Consider the following 22,885-nt stretch of genomic DNA (forward strand, 5'->3'; position numbering starts at 1 on the left):
CGCGGACTTGCGGCAGCCAGGCTCCGTTTTCAGCTGATATGCCACACAGATTTCCTGCTGCTTTTTACAGGCCACTCACCTTCACCCTCGGATGCCGACTTGCCTTCTCCTCACTTCAGTTACCACATCCCTTCATCCTGCACAACGGGGAAGTGTGGCGACAGACTGAACGGCATCCTGTTTGGATGTAGGTACACCTTCACGGCGTCTCTTTTCGTTCTCCTGACTCCACGACCAACACGCCAGGGTGGAGCTCAGGGAGATTAGACATTGCCCTCTGTTGGATTCCGCCAGTACTTGCTGCTTGCACGGATTGCCCTTTGTTCGGCAAAGGTGGAGATTACTTCGACTCCCTCCGTTGGATGTCACTGGGCCTTCACAGCGTCTCCATTTCATCTGGTGACGACAGGGGACGGCTTGCCAGACGATGTCTTCGTGTTGTGTTTTACTGGTTCTGCATGCACAGACTCCACCGTGCTCGGCCAAGCTGGAGGTTTCTTGACCAACAGTGAGCGTAGACTAAAAGTTCCAAAGCGCAGTCGAGCGCAGCAAGGTGCACCTGAATGTCGGTGGACGAGGAGGACAAGAGCCATTGCAGGAAAATGTGGGCTATCGCTTCTCGGCCTGTTGGCTCAGATCAAGTGTAGTATCTGTTCTTATCAGTTGAATATCTGATATGTCCTCAATCTGGGGACCGCAAGTTAAATTGATTTTTAGTACTCGGAGATGGTTCAGGGGCTTGCTCCTTCCGCTCCACGCATCAACCTGGTCTTGCAGTGCTTCCAGGAATGGTGCCTTCACCCTGCTTTGGGGCGAAAATGTATAAAAGCAGAAAATGCCGCAAAACGTGCCTACCCCTTTTCTTTGTTGTCCAGTTGCTTCATCCTGACCAATTTAAGGCATTTCAAGCTCCAAAGCATTGCTAGCTTTTCTGCTGGCGGGAGCTTCGTGCACGAATGTTGCGAGCCGATGGACTCGAGGACTTTCGGCAGCCAGGCTCCGTTTTCAGCTGATATGCCGCACAGATTTCCTGCTGCTATTTACAGGCCACTCACCCTCACCCTCGGATGCCGACTTGCCTTCTCCTCACTTCAGTTACCACATCCCTTCATCCTGCACAACGGGATAGTGTGGCGACAGACTGAACGGCATCCTGTTTGGATGTAGGTAAACCTTCACGGCGTCTCTTTTAGTTCTCCTGACTCCACGACCAACACGCCAGGGTGGAGCTCAGGGATACTAGACATTGCCCTCTGTTGGATTCCGCCAGTACTTGCTGCTTGCACGGATTGCCCTTTGTTCGGCAAAGGTGGAGATTACTTCGACTCACTCCGTTGGGTGTCACTGGGCCTTCACAGCGTCTCCATTTCATCTGGTGACGACAGGGGACGGCTTGCCAGACGATGTCTTCGTGTTGTGTTTTACTGGTTCTGCATGCACAGACTCCACCGTGCTCGGCCAAGCTGGAGGTTTCTTGACCAACAGTGAGCGTAGACTAAAAGTTCCAAAGCACAGTCGAGCGCAGCAAGGTGCACCTGAATGTCGGTGGACGAGGAGGACAAGAGCCATTGCCGGAAAATATGGGCTATCGCTTCTCGGTCTTTTGGCTAAGATCAAGTGTAGTCTCATTTGTTTGAGAGAAGCTGAGGATTTCGATGTCGATTGTGGATTGTAGAACTCGGAGGGATTGAAGTCGTCAAAGAGGAAACGTTTGGAGCTTGGCTGCTATTGGTGGATCTACATGCTGGCCTAAACCTTGGGTTTAGGCCTAACGCCGATACAGTTCCACACCCAACGTACGAGCTATGGATGCAGCTGCATCCCGACCACCAGGCTGGGGAGTGCGAAACACTGTCCGAGTCACAGTGAAGAAAACGGAGGGAGAGTCACCTTTGGACCGGAAACACTCCGTGAAGAGGGTGCTGCTCGAGTGTTGTGGGTTTAAAGCAACAGAGATCTTCTGCTTGCAAAACTTCCCCAAGAATGGTTTCTTTGATGTCACCTTCAAGAGCGTCGCAGCGTGCATCAAATTCTTGAACGCCTTCAAGGGAAAAAGGTGACCAGAGTCCCCTGTCGATCCTGACTGCGGAGCCTCTGTTTACGCTACCGGCACATCGAAATCGGGTTGTTACACTGCACACGTACAACCCCCACGTTCCTGTGTCTGATGTGCTCACGTTCCTCGCCAGGTACGCTGAGCTGAAAAGTGACAGCGTGCAAGTGAAAGACACCTTCGGCATCTGGACAAGTGAGCACCAGGTCAAGGTGACCCTAAGAACGGACAGCAACGGAGCCATCCTGCATCCCCCCTCCAATTTCGCTATTGGAGTAAATCGTGGCTACCTCTACTACGTGGGACAGCCACGAGTATGCCACACCTGTGGCAAAACGGGGCATGTTGCCGCAAACTGCAGTGTGACCTTCTGCAAGAACTGCAGGCAGGAGGGACACATGACTAAGGACTGCAAAGAAGACAAGTGCTGCAACCTGTGTGGGGAGGCCGGCCATCTTTACAGGGCCTGCCCGAAACGCGGGGCGACATACGCTGAAATCATCAGCAGCGGAGTTAAAAAGGCGACCAGAGAGGAGGTGCATACACCCTCCACCGAAAAAGACACCACGGCTCAGAATGAGGAAAAGCAACAAAAGGGCCCCCAACAAAAAGAAGAGGCCCCAGCACCTCCTGACAACCCAACCCCAGCCCCATCTGATGAGGAACACTCAATGGAAGAGGAAGAGGATGGGACAAAGAATAAAGAGCCCTGGGAAACAGTGAACAGGGACAAACGAAAGCGGAAACAAAAAAACAAACTGAAGAACCCCCCGAGGGGTAGTGGCAAAAAGCGACACCTCTCAGCCGGCGCACTTAGCGCCGACACCTCATCCGATGAGGGAAAACAGGACAAGAATCGGCCTCAAATAAAGAGGCAAAGCACCAACGTGGAACGGAAGGCACAGACCCCCCAGACCACCGACCGGGAAGGAAACAAGGTCACAGACCAACCCCCGATAGCAACGAGCAGCAACAACCCAGGTGAAGACCGGCCTGCAACCCCAACACCTACTGACTGCCACGACGAACCCCAGGGCTACACCACCCCCCCAATGCATCTGCATCAAAATCACGGGGCCAGTACGGACCAGAACAGCTTTCTCAGCCCTGCAACTGTGCTAAAGTTTGCGAGCACCACCGGCATGCTGGGGAACATCGAACAGCTGGAACAGCCAACTGTATAGACTCTGGACTCTTGAGACTGGTAAATCTATCTTTTTTATAATGGGTTTAAAAATTGCATCCATAAATGTGCGAAGCATCAAAGATACTTCGCGGTGTGTAGCCACACTCAACTATTTGGCAAATGTAAAAGCTGACCTACTGTTCCTGCAGGAGTGCGGAATTCCGCACCTCAGCAACTACAGGCGCTGGTCGAGCTGGTGGTCCCACGGGCCATCCATCTGGTCAGGAGGAAACGACTGCCGCTCCTCCGGCCTGGGTATTCTGCTGCGGGGAGGCAACTTCACCATCTCCGACGTTAAGGAGGTGGTGGGCGGGCGCCTCCTCGTAGCAGACGTGAAATACAAAAACACCCCTCTCAGACTTATTAATGTGTACGCCCCGGCCGTAAAAAGTGAGCGGCTGGCAGTTCTTCAGCAACTCCCACTGCTGTTGGCCACCTCCAAGCCGGTCATCCTGGGTGGTGACTTCAACTGCATCATCGATGCGGCTGGACGATCCAGCAAAGCCGACAGCAAACTAGACGCTACGTCCAGTCTCCTGATGGAAACGGTAAAAGACGCCAAGCTGCTCGACGTCTGCAGCAACCCTGCAGACGGCGCGCAGCGTAGATACACACGGTCACGACCAGACGGGTCCGTCCGCTCCAGGATAGACTTCTTTTTTGTGTCCCGAGCTTTCACGGTCAGGTCCACCGACGTAACGCCGGTGTTCTTCTCTGACCACTGCCTCCTACTGGCCGACTGCCACCTGCAGGAAGACCAGGGGGTAGGCCGGGGGACGTGGAAGCTAAATGTAAAACTGCTGACCCCTGAGAACATCGAGGAACTCAGGAGGGATTACAAAGGTTGGAGAACCGTGAAACCCCTCTTTGAGGCCCCACATCTCTGGTGGGAAGCAATCAAGGGGAATATCAAGAGGTTTTTCATCCTCAAGGGCGTTCAAAAGGTGAGAGAGAGACGAGGGGTCATGTCCAGGCTCCAGAAAAGTATGCAAAATTTGCTCCAGCTGCAGTCGATGGGGGTGGATGTCAAGGAGGATCTCCAAGAGGTGAAGAGCCAGCAAGCCTCGCTCTACACCTCGGAGGCCTCCAAGGTTATCTTCCGTTCCAGAGTCCGCTCCGTGGAGCAGGACGAAAAGTGCTCACGTTTCTTCTTCCAAAAGGTGCACAGAGACACCTCTGTGATCAGCAGCCTGAAGGAAGAAGATGGCTCTGAAAAGTCATCGCAGTCTGACATCCTGAGGATCAGCCAATCCTTTTATGCCGGACTGTATGACCTGAAGCCAACAGATAGCACTGTTTCCCAGACCTTCCTGTCGACTATCACGGAGGTCATAGGCGACAGCGAGCTGGAAAACCTGGACAAACCACTAACTCTGGACGAGCTGACAAAGGCCGCCAAGTCCTTCGAGACGAGTAAAACTCCCGGAAGCGACGGCTTACCGGTTGAGTTGTATTCGGCTCTGTGGGAGTGGATGGGCCCAGACCTGCTGGAAGTGTACGAGAGTATGCTTCTGGAAGGCAGCATGTCAGAGTCCATGAGGAAAGGCATCATCACCCTCATCTACAAGCAGAAGGGGGAAAGGGAAGAAATTCGAAATTGGCGACCCATTTCACTGTTGAATGTGGACTACAAAATTCTAGCAAAGGTCATCGCCAATCGGGTCAGGTCTGCTCTGGAGTCGGTGATCCACCCTGACCAGACCTGTGCTGTACCCGGCAGGAAGATCTCTGATAGCCTCGCGCTACTCAGGGATACGATCGCCTACGTGCAGGACAGGGGGGTGGACACTTGCCTCATCAGCCTTGACCAGGAGAAGGCTTTTGACAGAATATCACACACCTACATGATGGATGTGCTCTCCAAAATGGGGTTTGGGGAGGGAATTCGCAATTGGATCAAACAGCTCTACACAAACATCTATAGCGCAGTCTCAATCAATGGGTGGGAATCAGAAAAGTTCCAGATCAGATCTGGAGTCAGGCAGGGCTGCCCTCTCTCCTCTGCCCTTTTTGTGTGCTGCATAGAACCTTTTGCCGAGTCCATCAGGAGGGATCCGGGTATAAGAGGAGTGACGATCCCAGGCAGTGGAGGCATGCAAGTCAAGGCCTCCCTGTACATGGACGACGTTGCCGTCTTCTGCTCGGATCCTGCGTCTGTACGCAGGCTCTTGACCACCTGCGACCAGTTTGAACTGGCCTCGGGAGCCAAGGTAAACCGTGGCAAGAGCGAGGCCATGTTCTTTGGGAACTGGGCCGACCGGTCCTTTGTCCCCTTCACTGTCAGGTCAGATTACCTGAAGGTGCTGGGGTTATGGTTCGGAGCTGCTGGGGCGTGCACCAAAAACTGGGAGGAGCGCATAGGAAAGGTAAGACAGAAACTGGGCTGGTGGGAGCAACGCTCCCTCTCCATTGCGGGCAAAACCCTGGTCATCAGGTGTGAGGTACTCTCGGTGCTACTGTACGTGGCGCAGGTCTGGCCCATAACCCGACCCTACGCCACAGCAGTCACCCGGGCCATCTTCAAATTTATCTGGCGATCCAAGATGGACCGTGTCCGAAGGGACACCATGTACAAACCTCTGGAGAAGGGAGGGCGGAACGTACCCAACGCCTCCCTCATCCTGTTGGCCACCTTTGTGTCCAGCTGCATCAAGCTGTGCGTGGACCCCCAGTATGCAAACACCAAGTGTCACTACATACTGAGGTTCTACCTGTCCCCGGTGTTACGAAGGATGGGCCTGGCCTCATTGCCGCGGAACGCTCCAAGTAGTTGGACCGTACCGTACCACCTGTCCTTCGTGGAAAAGTTTTTGAAGAAAAACACCTTTGACCACAAGGCAATGAAGCAGTGGTCAGCACGTAATGTCCTCGAGGCCCTCAGGGAAAAGGAGACCGTGGAGGACGTTGGATGGTTCCCTGAGCAGACTGCCAGAGTCATCTGGCAGAACGCCTCATCACCAGAACTTTCAAACAAGCACCAAGACCTAGCTTGGCTGGTGGTGAGAAGGGCCCTCCCTGTCAGATTCTTCATGCACACCCGAAGGCTCTGCACCAATGCACGCTGCCCTCGGAGTGGCTGTGGGGGAAATGAGACGGTCACACACCTCCTTGTGGAATGTGCCTTTGCAAAGAAGGTCTGGAGAGAGATGCAGTGGTATTTGTCAAGGTTTATCCCAAACAGATCTGTGACACAGGACTCTGTGCTCTACGGACTGTTTCCAGGGACACACACCGAGACAAATATCAACTGCTGCTGGAAGGTCATCAACTCGGTAAAAGACGCTCTTTGGTCTGCCCGAAACTTGCTGATCTTCCAGTGCAAAGAATTGTCCTCGACCGAGTGTTGCAGACTGGCACATTCCAAGGTCCAGGACTACGTGCTGAGGGACGCACTCAAGCTTGGGGCAGCTGCCGCCAAGGCGCAATGGGGAAAGACCACAGTGTAAAGTCTTTCCAGCAAATGTACACCGAGGGGCACGTAACAGTGTAAAGCCCCTCGGTCTGGGCAATCAACACTCCAATGTATAAAACAAACATGCCACTGTAAATATTTAAGAAGGAATTGTAATGTAAAGAGTGATATGTGTATGACAATATCAAAATTGAATGAAAGAAAGTCAAGGCAACATGTAACCCTGCCGGAAATGTACAGTCAAGACAATTTGAAATGTTTCTGTAATGCTCATGATAAATTTTTATGAATAAAGTATATTTTTTTGAAAAAAAAAAAAAAAATCTGTTCTTATCAGTTTAATATCTGATATGTCCTCAATCTGGGGACCGAATATTAAATTGATTTTTAGGAGTCGGAGATGGTTCAGGGGCTTGCTCCTTCCGCTCCACGCATCAACCTGGTCTTGCAGTGCTTCCAGAAATGGTGCCTTCACCCTGCTTTGGGGCGAAAATGTATAAAAGCAGAAAATGCCGCAAAACCTGCCTACTCCTTTTCTTTGTTGTCCAGTTGCCTCATCCTGACCAATTTAAGGCCTTTCAGGCTCCAAAGCATTGCTAGCTTTTCTGCTGGCGGGAGCTTCGTGCACGAATGTTGCGAGCCGATGGACTCGCGGACTTGCGGCAGCCAGGCTCCGTTTTCAGCTGATATGCCGCACAGATTTCCTGCTGCTTTTTACAGGCCACTCAACTTCACACTCGGATGCCGACTTGCCTTCTCCTCACTTCAGTTACCACATCCCTTCATCCTGCACAACGGGGAAGTGTGGCGACAGACTGAACGGCATCCTGTTTGGATGTAGGTACACCTTCACGGCGTCTCTTTTCGTTCTCCTGACTCCACGACCAACACGCCAGGGTGGAGCTCAGGGAGACTAGACATTGCCCTCTGTTGGATTCCGCCAGTACTTGCTGCTTGCACGGATTGCCCTTTGTTCGGCAAAGGTGGAGATTACTTCTACTCCCTCCGTTGGGTGTCACTGGGCCTTCACAGCGTCTCCATTTCATCTGGTGACGACAGGGGACGGCTTGCCAGACGATGTCTTCGTGTTGTGTTTACTGGTTCTGCATGCACAGACTCCACCGTGCTCGGCCAAGCTGGATGTCTCTTGACCAACAGTGAGCGGAGACTAAAAGTTCCAAAGCACAGTCGAGCGCAGCAAGGTGCACCTGAATGTCGGTGGACGAGGAGGACAAGAGCCATTGCCGGAAAATATGGGTTTTCGCTTCTCGGCCTTTTGGCTCAGATCAAGTGTAGTCACATTTGATCGAGAGAAGCTGAGGATTTCGATGTCGATTGTGGATTGGAGAACTCTGAGGGATTGAAGTCGTCAAAGAGGAAACGTTTGGAGCTTGGCTGCTATTGGTGGATCTACATGCTGGCCTAAACCTCGGGTTTAGGCCTAACGCCGATACAGTTTCACACCCAACGTACGAGCTATGGATGCAGCTGCATCACGACCACCAGGCTGGGGAGTGCGAAACACTGTCCGAGTCACAGTAAAGAAAACGGAGGGAGAGTCACCTTTGGACCGGAAACACTTCGTGAAGAGGGTGCTGCTCGAGTGTTGTGGGTTTAAAGCAACAGAGATCTTCTGCTTGCAAAACTTCTCCAAGAATGGTTTCTTTGATGTCACCTTCAAGAGCGTCGCAGCGTGCATCAAATTCTTGAACGTCTTCAAGGAAAAAGGTAACCAGAGTCCCCTGTCGATCCTGACCGCGGAGCCTCTGTTTACGCTACCGGCACAGCGAAACCGGGTTGTTACACTGCACACGTACAACCCCCACGTCCCTGTGTCTGATGTGCTCACGTTCCTCGCCAGGTACGCTGAGCTGAAAAGTGACAGCGTGCAAGTGAAAGACACCTTCGGCATCTGGACAAGTGAGCACCAGGTCAAGGTGACCCTAAGAACGGACAGCAACGGAGCCATCCTGCATCCCCCCTCCAATTTCGCTATTGGAGTAAATCGTGGCTACCTCTACTACGTGGGACAGCCACGAGTATGCCACACCTGTGGCAAAACGGGGCATGTTGCCGCAAACTGCAGTGTGACCTTCTGCAAGAACTGCAGGCAGGAGGGACACATGACTAAGGACTGCAAGGAAGACAAGTGCTGCAACCTGTGTGGGGAGGCCGGCCATCTTTACAGGGCCTGCCCGAAACGCGGGGCGACATACGCTCAAATCATCAGCAGCGGAGTTAAAAAGGCGACCAGAGAGGAGGTGCATACACCCTCCACCGAAAAAGACACCACGGTTCAGAATGAGGAAAAGCAACAGAAGGGCCCCCAACAAAAAGAGGAGGCCCCAGCACCTCCTGACAACCCAACCCCAGCACCATCTGATGAGGAACACTCAATGGAAGAGGAAGAGGAGGGGACAAAGAATAAAGAGCCCTGGGAAACCGTGAACAGGGACAAACGTAAGAGGAAACAAAAAAACAAACTGAAGAACCCCCTGAGGGGTAGTGGCAAAAAGCGACACCTCTCAGCCGGCGCACTTAGTGCCGACACCTCATCCGATGAGGGAAAACAGGACAAGAATCGGCCTCAGATAAAGAGGCAAAGCACCAACGTAGAACGGAAGGCACAGACCCCCCAGACCACCGACCGGGAAGAAAACAAGGTCACAGACCAACCCCCGATAGCAACGAGCAGCAACAACCCAGGTGAAGACCGGCCTGCATCCCCAACACCTACTGACTGCCACGACGAACCCCAGGGCTACACCACCCCTCCCAATGCATCTGCATCAAAATTACGGGGCCAGTACGGACCAGAACAGTTTTCTCAGCCCTGCAACTGTGCTAAAGTTTGCGAACACCACCGGCATGCTGGGGAACATTCAACAGCTGGAACAGCCAACTCTATAGACTCTGGACTCTTGAGACTGGTAAATCTATCTTTTTATAATGGGTTTAAAAATTGCATCCATAAATGTGCGAAGCATCAAAGATACTTCGCGGTGTGTAGCCACACTCAACTATTTGGCAAATGTAAAAGCTGACCTACTGTTCCTGCAGGAGTGCGGAATTCCGCACCTCAGCAACTACAGGCGCTGGTCGAGCTGGTGGTCCCACGGGCCATCCATCTGGTCAGGAGGAAACGACTGCCGCTCCTCCGGCCTGGGTATTCTGCTGCGGGGAGGCAACTTCACCATCTCCGACGTTAAGGAGGTGGTGGGCGGGCGCCTCCTCGTAGCAGACGTGAAATACAAAAACACCCCTCTCAGACTTATTAATGTGTACGCCCCGGCCGTAAAAAGTGAGCGGCTGGCAGTTCTTCAGCAACTCCCACTGCTGTTGGCCACCTCCAAGCCGGTCATCCGGTGGTGACTTCAACTGCATCATCGATGCGGCTGGAACATCCAGCAAAGCCGACAGCAAACTAGACGCTACGTCCAGACTCCTGATGGAAACGGTAAAAGACGCCAAGCTGCTCGACGTCTGCAGCAACCCTGCAGACGGCGCGCAGCGTAGATACACATGGTCACGGCCAGACGGGTCCGTCCGCTCCAGGATAGACTTCTTTTTTGTGTCCGGAGCTTTCACGGTCAGGTCCACCGACGTAACGCCGGTGTTCTTCTCTGACCACTGCCTCCTACTGGCCGACTGCCACCTGCAGGAAGACCAGGGGGTAGGCAGGGGGACGTGGAAGCTAAATGTAAAACTGCTGACCCCTGAGAACATCGAGGAACTCAGGAGGGATTACAAAGGTTGGAGAACCGTGAAACCCCTCTTTGAGGCCCCACATCTCTGGTGGGAAGCAATCAAGGGGAATATCAAGAGGTTTTTCATCCTCAAGGGCGTTCAAAAGGTGAGAGAGAGACGAGGGGTCATGTCCAGGCTCCAGAAAAGTATGCAAAATTGGCTAAGGCTGCAGTCGATGGGGGTGGATGTCAAGGAGGATCTCCAAGAGGTGAAGAGCCAGCAAGCCACGCTCTACACCTCGGAGGCCTCCAAGGTTATCTTCCGTTCCAGAGTCCGCTCCGTGGAGCAGGACGAAAAGTGCTCACGCTTCTTCTTCCAAAAGGTGCACAGAGAGACCTCTGTGATCAGCAGCCTGAAGGAAGAAGATGGCTCTGAAAAGTCATCGCAGTCTGACATCCTGAGGATCAGCCAATCCTTTTATGCCGGACTGTATGACCTGAAGCCAACAGATAGCACTGTTTCCCAGACCTTCCTGTCGACTATCACGGAGGTCATAGGCGACAGCGAGCTGGAAAACCTGGACAAACCACTAACTCTGGACGAGCTGACAAAGGCCACCAAGTCCTTCGAGACGAGTAAAACTCCCGGAAGCGACGGCTTACCGGTTGAGTTGTATTCGGCTCTGTGGGAGTGGATGGGCCCAGACCTGCTGGAAGTGTACGAGAGTATGCTTCTGGAAGGCAGCATGTCAGTGTCCATGAGGAAAGGCACCATCACCCTCATCTACAAGCAGAAGGGGGAAAGGGAAGAAATTCGAAATTGGCGACCCATTTCACTGTTGAATGTGGACTACAAAATTCTAGCAAAGGTCATCGCCAATCGGGTCAGGTCTGCTCTGGAGTCGGTGATCCACCCTGAACAGACCTGTGCTGTACCCGGCAGGAAGATCTCTGATAGCCTCGCGCTACTCAGGGATACGATCGCCTACGTGCAGGACAGGGGGCTGGACACTTGCCTCATCAGCCTTGACCAGGAGAAGGCTTTTGACAGAATATCGCACACCTACATGATGGATGTGCTCTCCAAAATGGGGTTTGGGGAGGGAATTCGCAATTGGATCAAACTGCTCTACACAAACATCTATAGCGCAGTCTCAATCAATGGGTGGGAATCAGAAAAGTTCCAGATCAGATCTGGAGTCAGGCAGGGCTGCCCTCTCTCCTCTGCCCTTTTTGTGTGCTGCATAGAACCTTTTGCCGAGTCCATCAGGAGGGATCCGGGTATAAGAGGAGTGACGATCCCAGGCAGTGGAGGCATGCAAGTCAAGGCCTCCCTGTACATGGACGACGTTGCCGTCTTCTGCTCGGATCCCGCGTCTGTACGCAGGCTCTTGACCACCTGCGACCAGTTTGAACTGGCCTCTGGAGCCAAGGTAAACCGGGGCAAGAGCGAGGCCATGTTCTTTGGGAACTGGGCCGACCGGTCCTTTGTCCCCTTCACTGTCAGGTCAGATTACCTGAAGGTGCTAGGGATATGGTTCGGAGCTGCTGGGGCGTGCACCAAAAACTGGGAGGAGCGCATAGGAAAGGTAAGACAGAAACTGGGCTGGTGGGAGCAACGCTCCCTCTCAATTGCGGGCAAAACCCTGGTCATCAGCTGTGAGGTACTCTCGGTGTTACTGTACGTGGCGCAGGTCTGGCCCATAACCCGACCCTACGCCACAGCAGTCACCCGGGCCATCTTCAAATTTATCTGGCGATCCAAGATGGACCGTGTCCGAAGGGACACCATGTACAAACCTCTGGAGCAGGGAGGGCGGAACGTACCCAACGCCTCCCTCATCCTGTTGGCCACCTTTGTGTCCAGCTGCATCAAGCTGTGCGTGGACCCCCAGTATGCAAACACCAAGTGTCACTACATACTGAGGTTCTACCTGTCCCCGGTGTTGCGAAGGATGGGCCTGGCCTCATTGCCGCGGAACGCTCCAAGTAGTTGGACCGTACCGCACCACCTGTCCTTTGTGGAAAAGTTTTTGAAGGAAAACACCTTTGACCACAAGGCAATGAAGCAGTGGTCAGCACGTAATGTCCTCGAGGCCCTCAGGGAAAAATAGACCGTGGAGGACGTTGGATGGTTCCCTGAGCAGACTGCACGAGTCATCTGGCAGAACGCCTCATCACCAGAACTTTCAAACAAGCACCAAGACCTAGCTTGGCTGGTGGTGAGAAGGGCCCTCCCTGTCAGATTCTTCATGCACACCCGAAGGCTCTGCACAAATGCACGCTGCCCTCGGAGTGGTTGTGGGGGAAATGAGACGGTCACACACCTCCTTGTGGAATGTGCCTTTGCAAAGAAGGTCTGGAGAGAGATGCAGTGGTATTTGTCAAGGTTTATCCCAAACAGATCTGTGACACAGGACTCTGTGCTCTACGGACTGTTTCCAGGGACACACACCGAGACAAATATCAACTGCTGCTGGAAGGTCATCAACTCGGTAAAAGACGCTCTTTGGTCTGCCCGAAACTTGCTGATCTTCCAGTGCAAAGAATTGTCCTCGACCGAGTGTTGCAGACTGGCACATTCCAAGGTCCAGGACTACGTGCTGAGGGACGCACTCAAGCTTGGGGCAGCTGCCGCCAAGGCGCAATGGGGAAAGACCACAGTGTAAAGTCTTTCCAGCAAACGTACACCGAGGGGCGCGTAACAGTGTAAAGCCCCTCGGTCTGGGCAACCAACACTCCAATGTATAAAACAAACATGCCACTGTAAATATTTAAGAAGGAATTGTAATGTAAAGAGTGATATTTGTACGACAATATCATAATTGAATGAAAGAAAGTCAAGGCAACATGTAACCCTGCCGAAAATGTACAGTCAAGACAATTTGAAATGTTTCTGAAATGCTCATGATGAATTTTTATGAATAAAGTATATTTTTTTGAATAAAAAAAAAAAAAAAAAAATCTGTTCTTATCAGTTTAATATCTGATATGTTCTCAATATGGAGACCGAATATTAAATTGATTTTTAGGACTCGGAGATGGTTCAGGGGCTTGCTCCTTCCGCTCCACGCATCAAATTCCACCATTTCGTAACATGGGATTAGAAGCCGCGCCCCCAGAGCTATCCCCAGGTCTCTGCGTTAGTAGTCCAGTAACAATACCAATACGAAGACGCCTCCTCATTAAGTATGGGGGATCGTTTGATGTATTTGTGCATTTGAACATGACAATGATATTCTAAAGCTAAATTATATTATAGGATGAAAGTGCAGGATAGATCAAATAGGTGATTTTGGTAGGCGGGGGGAGTGTGTGAGGCAATGTAATTGCGGTGGGCATTACTGGTGAGATCAAATTTGCGCGGTTCACTTTGGAAAGTGTTGTTTGCATTAGCGTTTTTGAAGGGAGCAAGATTGGTTTCCCAGCTAGGCATTTGGGAAATCCTCCTGTCTTGAAAGAACATGGATCTTCTGAAACTTTCAGCCGGAAGTGTGGTGAATTCGCGGGGAGGGTCAGTGCTTGAGCGGTTAAGCCGCTTTTTCTCTCAATGATGCTACCAACCCATTGAACATTTTCTGATTTGTACCATTAAGAACATTATGGCGATATCTGATGAAATATGGGCAGCAAAACAGTATGCAGTGAAAAACATAACATAAAATGTTTGCTTAAAGGGATTGTGTTTAGACTAATTAATTGGCATAATTAGACAATAGCGGGCGAAACATTCTATCCAGCATAGAATGGGCCAATCCCGAAAACCACGGTGCAGATTTTATAAAATAAATTGAGAGTACCCACTAATTTTTTCCAATTAACGGGCAACTTAGCGTGACCAAATCACCATACGCTATTCAGGTTTGGGTTGTGGGTGTGAGAACAACGCAGACACGGGCAGAATGTGAATTCTCCACATTGGCAGTGACCCAGGGCCGGGATTAATCCTGGGACCGCTGCGTGGTGAGGCAGCGGTGCTAAACACTGCGCGCTTTATCAATTTCCAAATGATTTGTATCGGTTGATTCAGATTTTCGGAACAGGCATTTCCCGACGTCCCATTGAAGAGCAGTTCCACATTGCCTTCACGGCGTTATTTTCCAGTCACCATATTATACATTTAGGTAAGACTACAAAAGTGTTGGACAACAAGTATTCATTTACCTGTGAACAGCAGCTTGAAAGGGAGATTTTAATTCAGCCGGCTGTTACACAATAGTTTGAATTAAACAGTGATATGAATTTGTGTTAGAAGGATAATATTCCACTGCATTATTTTCTATCAGGACACAAACAGTTAAGGCTATCTGACGGGGCAAGCCGGTGTGCTGGCCGATTGGAGATTTATTACTCTGGGACCTGGGGCTCAGTTTGTGACGATTCCTGGGACCTGACAGACGCTGACGTGGTTTGCAAACAGCTGGCCTGTGGAAATGCATTGCAGCTTCCATTTCCTGCTCCGTCTGGACCAGGCACAGGCAGCATTTGGCTTGATGAGCTGGACTGTTCCGGGAACGAATCGTCTATCTGGCAATGCCCCCATGCATTGTGGGGAAACCACGACTGTAATCATAAAGAAGATGTGGAGATCATGTGCTCAGGTAAAGATCGTATTTCCTTCAGTTTTCAGCGAAGTTTCATACTGAAGATATATCCCCGAGTTTGGTCGGAACTGCACTGACGTAGGTTAGTCGGACTAACGCCGAGTGTGGCGTTTATTCTGCACACAAATAGCATTAAAACGTTGATTCAGCCTACCGGACCTATGTTCCCTTCCGATTCTTTCTCCTCTCACTTCCGTTTATACTCTCAGTGTAAAAGCATCGGTGCTGTCCGCCTCAAGTATCTTATGTTTTCTGAGTTTCACTTTCCTCCAACTTTCTGGCAATCAGAAGAAAAACATGTTCTCCTGAACTCACTGTGAATGTTATTCGTACAACAGATGGTCGTAACAGGGTCATACAGATCCACAGCACAGAAAAGACCTCTCGGCCCATCGTGTCTGTTATATATTGTGCAGTCCTCTTCAGAATTAACTGCTTGCCCCATTTTCTGCCTCCTATAAATTTGGAACTTTTACTTGTGAGGGCAAAGTACGACTAGTTGATGTATATCATCAGGAACAGTAACACCAGCACCAATCCATGTGAACATCCCGTTCGTACTTCTGCTATTTAACTAACAGAATAATTTACAGTTAATTTTACAGCAACTTTCCTACTGACTCGCTGGTTTCTCATTTTCTGACCTGAGTTAACAATGTGGGAACTTGTCAAAGCTCTGCTGACAATCCAGGCTGATTTAAAGGAACGCATTCATCATAGATTATCATAGAATTTTCAGTGAAGGACGCCATTGGGCCCATCGAGTCTTCACCGGCTCTTGGAAAGAGCACCCTACCCAAGGTCAACACCTCCACACCCAATCCCCATAACCCAGTAACTCCACCCAACACTAAACTTTGCAAAGTTTCCTAGTCATTCAATGCGGTACATCATGTAAATATCTAGTTTGGAATTCACATTTACTTATTATGGACTGTATCGTTTGGTTGCAGCTGCTCGTTTCTGTTAATTTTCTGATATAATATCAATGAAAATGTTAACTCAACTGGCGCAACATAGCAACATATGTATTGCAGTGCACTGTGGATAAACAATTGGTCAATTGAACCAACAGGGTGTTTGTTATTTCATTGATAGAACACAAAGAGCTCCGTCTGGTTAATGGAAAGCATCGCTGTGAGGGGAGAGTGGAAGTGTTCTACAATGGGACCTGGGGCACAGTGTGCTCTGACAAACTGGAGAACCGTGATGCAGATGTGATCTGTAAACAGTTAGAGTGCGGTACCGCCGATTTCATTGACTATGACGCTAAATCATTTGGAATGGGTACCGGCCACATTTGGCTCGATGAGATCGAATGTCTGTCACATGAGACGACACTTTGGCAATGTCAGGGAGACCCGTTGGGTCAACACAACTGTGAACATCGGGAAGATGCGGGTATTGTTTGTTCAGGTAACACAATGAACTACTTTGTTTGCAGATGTAATTTCACATATTAATGTCATCTTCATTCAACATGTCTGTCTTATCAACAGGGGGAAACACAATAAAGGGACCACACTACAGTCTCAAGGACTGCGGTGGAGAATCAGGTTCTCCTTCACCTTTTCTAACAGCTGCCTGATTGTATTCTGCGCTTGTGTCACGTCAAGTGTAATAATTATTTTTTCTTTGACAAATTCAGGACAAATCTTGCGCTTGGCTGGAGGTGACACCAAATGCTCCGGACGAGTGGCGATATTGTGTAACAACACTTGGGGCACGGTATGCGATGATTCCTGGGATATGAACGATGCCAGAGTTGTGTGCAGGCAGTTGGAGTGTGGTCCCCCTCTATTGCCCCAGGAGGGGCCTCTTTTGGCCAGGGTAACGGTACTACCTGGCTGGATGAGGTGAAGTGCACTGGAAATGAATCCTTTCTCTCTGATTGTCCTTTATCATTGTGGCCTCAAGCTGACTGTGATCACAAGGAAGACGCCAGTGTGGTTTCTTCCGGTAAGCATCGCACAGAGTGGTGGGAGCTTGATCTGGACACGGGTGTTTGGTTCTTGGTTTCATAGATTATCATAGAATTTACAGTGCAGAAGGAGGCCATTCGGCCCATCGAGTCTGCACCGGCTCTTGGAAAGAGCACCCTACCCAAGGTCAACACCGCCACCCTATCCCCATAACCCAGTAACCCCAACCAACACTAAGGGCAATTTTGGACACTATAGATTAAATCTTCTGAATATGAAGCACGTATATAAATTAAGAATAACAGCTAAATTTCGAACATCAAACCCAAATAATTGTTTATTTTTTTTCGACATGTTCCACAGATCCGCTTTTCTCTCCAACTTCTTCTCCATCCACGCCTCAAGGTACATCTCGTTGATAGAAATCATTCAATATTATTGTTATTTTTATATTCGGGGAATAATTGGACATTGGAATTGCCTTGTTGCGAGGATTTCTCAAAATGATAATCATGTAAACATTGAAAATTACACGGTGAAAGCTTTATCTGTGAAAACTTTCCTGAATCTTTAATACAGCTCCTGAAGATGAAAGTACTTCCATTCCTCTTGTTATCTGCATATCACTCGGAGTCCTATTGATCTGTGAGTTACTCGCCCTGGTGACAGTAATGCAGAGGAAGATGTCAATAAAAGGTGCGGCTCGAATCGAATTGTGAACCTCACACTGAATTTTGAATGTTGCTTTATCTTCTCTTCAATGTCTCTTTCCCCAAACTGTACCCAGTCGGTTGTAAGACAGAAAATAACATGCTATTGGTCAGTCGTTTCGTTCAAGGTATTAGAGAAACAGTAACATCATAGAATCATAAAAATTGTACAGTACAGAGGGAGACCAGTCGCCCCATCGAATCGGCACCAACCCTCCTAAAGAGCACCCGACGTAGGCCTGATCCAACCCTCTATTCCCGTACCCGCACCTAACCATAGGCACTAAGGGGAAATTTAGAATGGTCAATCCGACTAACCTGCACATCTTTGAATAGATTCAAAACATTACACTTAAAATAGGGAATTTTCATCAGCCGTCCAGGAGACTCGAAATTAGTTTCATTTTTGTAACAATAGATCAACACATGGAATGAAAACACTTTAAACTCTGAGCTCAGTATTTTCTTTAGCTGCTTATATATATTATTCCATTCAGTATTCGTTGTAAGCCTGCACAGTCTGTGACGATGTCCACTGTCAACTTCTCTGAATGGAATCAGCCGCCGTTTTCAGAAGTGATGAAACATTTTCTATCTTTTACATTCTGCATCCCAGCACAACAAACACTCTGATATCAGTGGATCTCTGCTGGTGGTGCAGTGAGTACTGGGCCCACAGCCGAGTCAGAAGCTCCGCTTCAGGTCCAAAGACTTCATATACCAAGGAAAATCAAAACAACTTGAAAGTTCTTTCCAAGGCCACAATGACACACAGGTAAAGTGGGGGAAAGTCCTGCTCCGTCATGCTTGGTATGGATTTGTGACCGTCTGGCGACAGGCTGGCGACATTTTCCCTACAGAATTTTGGCTATAGAATCTGATGAACCTTTGTCTTGTGAACCACTATGATTGGGGCTGAGAAACAAAACTGCTCCCTGCATCTTAACTCGCACCAAGTTATTTTGATTCATATCTGATGGACAGAACAATAGTGGCCCGGAAATCCCTCCGTTACTGATCCTTGAAATCGAGTCAGTGGAATTATTACTGGGCCAATCATCCAGAGACACAAAGTAATGCTCTGTGTTCCGTGGTACAAATACAGCCTCGGCAAAGAGGGAGATTTGAAATGAGTCAATCTGGAATTATATGTCTAACTATGATTGTAACAATATGCTAATCGTTCCGCTCTCCCGCCAACAGGTCCTCTCACTGGCGGCTGGGACTCACCATCTGGTTTCTACCAACCAATTTATGCAGAAATATATAATACTCCACCTGACAAGGTTTCCATCCAGACCCGTGCTTCAGGTTTGCATTCTGTATTCACTTCAAAACCAAGTTACAAGGGCAAATACCGGTTCAGGTTTAACAAGTTTAATTTTCAGTGCACTGGCTGCACAACACCATTCTCGTGCAACAAGGAGATCTGTATTTCTTCATCTTCGGATGATGAATGATTTTGATTCGATTCCCACTCTCCCGAATTGTTCCAGAATGTTTTTTGGCGGCCAGTGCATAACATAGAGAGCACCGTAGCAGTTTCCCACAAGGCTGCATCGCGGCTCCATTTGCCCCCAGCAACGTTCAGCTTCAAATAAGTATCGGCAAAGCGGCTGCTGGAATATGTAAATGAACATTTCAAAGCTTGCAGATGATACCAAGTTGGGTGGGAGGGTGAACTGTGACGAGGATGCCGGAATCCAACAGCATGCTCTGGACAGGTACGGTGAGTGGGGAAATCAATGGCAGATGCAGTATAATTTGGATAAGTGTGAGATTAATCACTTTGGAAGCAAAAACAGGAAGGCAGATTACCACCTGAATTGTTGTAATTTGGGAGAGGGGAGTGTGCAGCGGGACCTGGGAGTCATTGCGCACCAGTCGCTGAAGGTAAGCATGCAGATGCACAGGCGGTAAAGGAGGTTAAGGGCTGGATGAGCTCAGTGGGCTCGACCGTTGGTTTCTAGTGCCGAACAAGGCTAGCAGCGTGGGTTCAATCCCCGTACCAGCTTACGCGAACAGGTGCCGTAATGTGGCAACGAGGGGCTTTTCGCAGTAACTTCATACTTGTGACAATAAAAGATTCGTATTATATTATGGTATTTTGGCCTTCATTGCAAGAAATTTCGAGTACAGATGCCGGGATGTGTTGCTGCCATACCTCGAATATTGTGCACAGTTTTGGTCTCCCTTTCTGAGGAAGGATGTTCTTGCTCTCGAGGTAGTGCAACGAAGGTTTATCAGACTGATCCCAGGTATGGACTGATACCAAGAATGGTAGATTTGTCAAATGCGGAGAGATTCAGTACGTTAGGATTGTCCTCTCTGAAGTTCAGGAAAATTATCTCATCGAGACTTACAAAATTCTAACAGGTCTAGACAGGGTAGATGCAGGGAAGATGTTACCAATGATGAGTGTGTCCACAACCAGGAGTCACAGTCTGAGGATTCAGGGTAAACTATTTCGGACAGAGATGAGGACACGTTTCTTCACCCAATGTGTGGTGAGCCTGTGGAATCCATTCCCACAGAATGTATTCACGAGGCGGCAAGATATAGCACTTGGGGAGAGTGGGACATAAATGGAAAAGATAGCAGAGGCAGTACTGCAGTTATTTACTAGTCATGACTAAAGGTGTAATGTCAGGTTCCTAGCGGAAAGCTAGGGATATTACTAATAAATAATATTACTAAATTATATTACTAATAAAGGATGAGAAGAATATCTCGGAAAATAAACATCAATCCGCTGAACATTATCGAGAGGAAAATTCCGACTAAAGGAGGGAAGAAAATCAATACAAATAAAAGAATATTAGAACGGTCAGCGCATCTTTCAAATAGGACCTCTCAGATAATCAACAACACTGAATTGTTTTAAAGGCGCCGGAGCAGATATGGTTTACACTGTAAATCTTGGTGTCTAATATTAAGCGAGAAGTTAGCACCTAATACACTAATGAATGAGACCAGAGCACAGCTGTCAGCTAGGTGATAAGTAGGTGCAATGTGGCCTCTGAGTCAGACGTTTTCAGGTTAAGGTTCCACCCCATAACTTGGACAGATAAATGAAGTCTGGCACTGCGGTGCATTGCTGAGCGGGGAGCTGTGCATCTTCGGATGTCAGCTTTCATTGGAGCTAGTGAAGAGAGGAACATCATGTCCTCTATTCTGAGTATAAAGTATCAATTGACCACGCTGAAGAAGTCTTGAGGGTTTGCCGTTTTGTCCTGACCAATAATGACCCCTGTCGCAAATTCACACAATCAGGTGACATGTTCTTTTTGTTGAAATGCTGTGATGTCCGTGGTATATTGCAACTCACAAATTGACTGCTGTGTTCCCATATTGTAACAGCGACTAATTTTAATTGTACATCTTTAGCTGCAAAGAGTTTAAAACCTGCTGATCATGAAAAACACGAAAAACAAGTGGTTATTTCATGAGTATGAAGTCACGTGGCAAGCAGAAGAATTAGTCCCAGTTGGTAGTGATCGAAGGACTAAATTCTGGGAATAAATGCATCCATATAGACGGAAGGAGGTTAGGAATGTGCTCTGCATGAATAGGCGCTAAGATGAATGTTGTTTGTAATTTGTTGGATCAACTTTGAGTTTGGAGTCAAAACTACATTTTAACGATGGTCTCAAATTGTGGTAGGCGGAGATGTACTGACTTGATAGAATAGATATACGATTGGAAAATTAATTTTCACATAAGTAACTAACATAAATGAAAACTTTGTGAGAAAAGGCACCATGTCATGTATTAAATTAAGAATAATTTAAATGGCATACTTTCTAAAAGGGATTAAGAACACAAAGGTAGAAATCTGATGTAAAGTAAAAAGGTCAACTAAAACCAAATAAAACACAAATGTTCATTTCTAACACCGGGAAAACAGACATTTCCGGACAAAGTCAGCAGGTGTGGCAGGATTTTGGGAGAGACCAACAAATCCAACACGTTGAGACCATGTGACTCTTCCTGCCAGACCATCTGACTGTGACATAATTTGATTTTCAGCATCCGCAGTATGTTGCTTTTATAAAAGTTTATTTTTAACCAGGTATAACTGGAAGGTAGAAGAATGAAGATCAAAGCCAATCGAACTCTGGTTGGATGGAATTGGAGTAGATTGTATGGATCTGAAGAGGATATTACGAAAGTGCAAGGACAGTTAAGGGGAGGGCTGATCACAATGTACAAGAGCGTGAACAGTATTGAGGGGTGCTGTTTATCCAGAATGGATGAACAGAAAGGAAGCAAAATGATCGCATTTGGCGCATTCTGGCTCCACCCTGAACCATTGCCCGCGGGTTCCACGATCTAAATCCACTTCTGATGTATTTACCGTCAGTGATATTGAAACAGAGGGAATTATTGTGGGAGGGGAAGCGGTTCTGTATCAAACACCCAACGGCTGATGCAGACCTCACGGATTATGGCTTATATTATTTAATCCACTGGGATATCTGACACATTAACTATCCGAACGGACGGAACTGTTAGATGACAGAAGTGACATTTATTGTCCACCTGATGGACATAAATAACAAACCAGTCATTTTCTGGAACACAGGGTTTACTGCAGAAACTCAGTATTAGTAAGGAAGTGGAGATAGGAAACTGATGACAGTGAAGGCCGATAAATATCAGGACTTGATAATATACATTCCAGGCTACTTACCAACGTGGCGCTAGATCTTGTTGATGCATTGTGCGTCATCTTTTATGATGATTTGCACTTTGTAATTAATTATTGGAGGATAGCTCATGTAATCCCATTATCCAGAAGGAGAGGGTGAGTGAAAATGGGAAATGATAGATCAGTACACCTAACGTCAGTAGTGGGGACAATTCTAGAGTCATTATGAAAAACCAAACAGCAGGCCACTTATAAAACAGTGATAAAATCGTGCAGAGTCATCATGGACTTACGAAAAGGAAAACATGCTTATGAGTACGACTGGAATTATTTGAGCATATAATCAGTAGAATATACAAGGTGGGACAGTGGGCCTGGTTTACCTAGACTTTCAGAAGGCTTTCTACAATGACCCTCACCCGATTATTAGCAAGTGACATTGAAACGCAAACGATTAGGGGGAGGATATTAAGATGGATGGAATTTTGTTTGGCAGAAAAGAAGCAGAAGAGTAGGGATTTTTTTTAAAAATCAGAATGGCAGTCATTGAGGTATTGCATGTTTCAGTGCTGGGACCCAAGCTGTTCACAATATACATTAATGATTTAAAGAATGCAATATGCCCAACACTTCAGATGACACACGCTGGGTGAGAGGGTGA

General features: G+C 48.5%; 2 non-coding genes and 1 pseudogene across 2 annotated transcripts; all 3 read left to right on the forward strand.

Moving 5' to 3' along the window:
* Window positions 1–611: 611 nt before the first annotated feature.
* On the forward strand, window positions 612–802 carry LOC140397666 (U2 spliceosomal RNA). The gene has a single exon (XR_011937099.1). It is a non-coding gene; the product is annotated as a U2 spliceosomal RNA (small nuclear RNA).
* Window positions 803–6,947: 6,145 nt separating this feature from the next.
* Window positions 6,948–7,127, forward strand: LOC140397248 (U2 spliceosomal RNA; annotated as a pseudogene).
* A 6,141-nt stretch (window positions 7,128–13,268) lies between these two features.
* LOC140397411 (U2 spliceosomal RNA) lies at window positions 13,269–13,455 on the forward strand. The gene has a single exon (XR_011936859.1). It is a non-coding gene; the product is annotated as a U2 spliceosomal RNA (small nuclear RNA).
* The last annotated feature ends 9,430 nt before the right edge of the window (window positions 13,456–22,885 follow it).

Source organism: Scyliorhinus torazame, chromosome 20 (genome assembly GCF_047496885.1).
Source record: "Scyliorhinus torazame isolate Kashiwa2021f chromosome 20, sScyTor2.1, whole genome shotgun sequence".
Taxonomy (NCBI): domain Eukaryota; kingdom Metazoa; phylum Chordata; class Chondrichthyes; order Carcharhiniformes; family Scyliorhinidae; genus Scyliorhinus; species Scyliorhinus torazame.